This window comes from Marmota marmota, unplaced genomic scaffold (genome assembly GCF_001458135.2).
Source record: "Marmota marmota marmota unplaced genomic scaffold, marMar, whole genome shotgun sequence".
Lineage (NCBI taxonomy): Eukaryota > Metazoa > Chordata > Mammalia > Rodentia > Sciuridae > Marmota > Marmota marmota.
In genome coordinates, this window is record NW_025999924.1 from 10,624,885 (window position 1) to 10,627,732 (window position 2,848).

Genomic DNA, 2,848 nt, shown 5'->3' on the forward strand with positions numbered 1-2,848 from the left:
AGCACATTCATATGTTACTGTTGAAACTGCAAATTGGTGCAGCCAATCTGGAAAACAGTATGGAGATTCCTTGGAAAACTGGGAATGGAACCCCCATTTGATCCAGCTATCCCACCCCTTGGTCTATACCCAAAAGACTTAAAAACAGCATACTACAGTGAAGCAGCCACATCAATGTTTATAGCAGCACAATTCACAATAGCTAAATGTGGAACCAACCCACATACCCTTCAGTAGATGAATGGATAGGAAAACTTTGGTTTATATACACAATGTAATATTACTCAGCATTAAAAGAGAATAAAATCATGGCATTTGCAGGTAAATGGATGGAGTTGGAGAACATAATGCTAAGTAAAGTAAGAGAATCCCAAAAAAAACAAAGGCCAAATGTTTTCATTGATATGAGGATGCTGACTCATAATGGTGATAGTGGCAGGAAACATTAGAGGAATGGAGGAAATTTAGATAGGGCAAAGGGTAGGGAGTGGAAGAGAGGGGGCAAAGGGGTAGGAATGATGGTGGAATGAGTTAGACAGCATTACCCTAAGTATATGTATGAAGATACAAATGGTGTGCAAATATTTTGTGTACAACCAGTGACTTGAAAAATTGTACTCTACATGTGTAATATGAAATTAATTGCATTCTGCCATCATATATAACAAATTAGAATGAATAAATAAATAAATAAATAAATAAATAAACAGACAGACACACAAGAAGATGAACTATTTTTATCAAAATCTAGAGACTATTATAACATCACACTGGGTGGTGCTAAAATAAAACTTAGGTTTTTAGGAGATATGCTGATTATTTATCTTGCAGCTTGAAAAAAAACTTTCCATTTAAAAAATAGTCCTTTTTCACATTCCAAAATTACTTATTTACATTATTTGCAAATAATTTAGAGTAACTAATTTTGTTTTCCTATTTAAAAGTCTTATTTAACTTCAATCTTCTTGAATGGGATACCATATATTCATGACTAGTCAACACTCTCTTCCACCCAGAGCCTCAAATGGGATCCTTAGAGCAAATCTTTCCTGTATATAGACAGAGCTCCCCACATTCACTATCATGAAAATATGCTGGAGGGATGTTCAAACTCATAAGTGACTTCCTAAGAGTTTTTTAATCAATTAGGGAAAGTTCCAGTTTCTATTGAGGTGTCCTCATTAATAATAAATGGCAAAGTTTTCCTGTTGCAGGCTACAGGCTTATTACAGAGCTGTTGATTTTGTTATGCTGCATCTTCTCCAATGGGGCGCTGTCCCAGTCTTGCTCTTTAATTCTGAGCTGACAGATTATTCTGTCATAGGTAGCATAGGAACTTATCAATCCCAGCCACAGGTTCCTTCCCCATTTCTCCACTGTCCTCTTTCACATCCTGCCTTCCTCAAATTCAAGGAACTCAAAAAGAAGGAAGTAAAATTTTTAGGGACAGAACTCAATGCCCAAACTAAGGACCCAGAGACTCTACCAGTTTGGGCTTTTGTGGCTCTATTAAAAATATTTCAATACAATCAATGAAATGGTTGAATAGTCTTTGGGCATAGGAATTTACTCTTTTTAACTCTTTTGCCCATGGTAAAATATAGTCTGAGTTCCTACCAAACAATTTGGAGGAGAAAAAAAAATGTTCTGCAATTAACCATTTTCAAAATTGAAAATATGTATTTTAAAATACAACAAAAATTTTAAGTTGAAAAATGCAACACTATCACCAGAGTGAATTATAATTCCAACAGCCCACAACAAATTCTAAACAGCCAACTATTAGCTATGACACTGTAAAGAGTACTGTCAGACAAAAACAATCATTCTGATATCAGGAAGAAAGAAAAAAGAACTCAAAACCTCACAATTGATGGCTTTAGATCAAAAAAGGAAACAATCTTGCATTCTTCATTAACATGAATAAAATAAGTGGGAAATTTTCTAATGTGAAAAATCCTATCAGGTATAAAATTTCTAGATAAATGAAGTGTCACCAAACTCAACCAGCATTCAGTGACAAGGCAATGATATAAGGCAGGGAGATCCTTTCACAAGACCCTGATGCTTAGATCTGAACTAGTTTAAGATTTTTCTTGCTGTAACAGACTTTCTTAACATAGACATATCTCTTATAGGAGTTGATTTTTAATCATTTTGCAATGACATTCTCTATTTTCCAAAGAAAGGAATTTATCATATTCCATAATTTATGTTCTGGTGAGATTTCAATATAAGCTATGTATTTCTTGTCTTTTCTATACAAAATATCAAATCTTTAAATTAATTCTGTTGATTTACATTGTACCAGCATAATCAAAGCAAATATAAGTTCTCTACTTTTAAAAGACTAGAAGTTAAATTCTTTCTCCATTTTTTCTCAACCCTGCATTTCCACATGTTTGTGATAGTGATGAACCAGGGCAAGCTGGTTTGGTCCAGCAAAATGTGTTAAAACATTCTGGGGAGATGGCTTCTTTAACAGGGTTAAATCACAAAACAGTATGAAAGGCTTTCAGCACAAATGGGAGACCCAACCATTACAAAGGGCTATTACTATAGCTTCGGAGCATGAAATTCAGGGCATAGTGAACTGAGTCTTATTTGTATCCTTAAAATGACTAAGAGTGGGGGAAAAGTACTGTTTAATTAGATAGAGGGGAAATGACAGCTTTGGGAAACATGGGCTTTTGTTGATATGTGCTTGTAAATCCCTTACTGGCTTGTTTCAAATTGGGAAAGATGATGATACATTTAAGATAGAGTTTTCAAAGAAATCTAACTGCTTTTTATTTCTTATATAAAAGTAATTTCATATTGGTTCACATTTATTCCTGTTTTTTTCTGG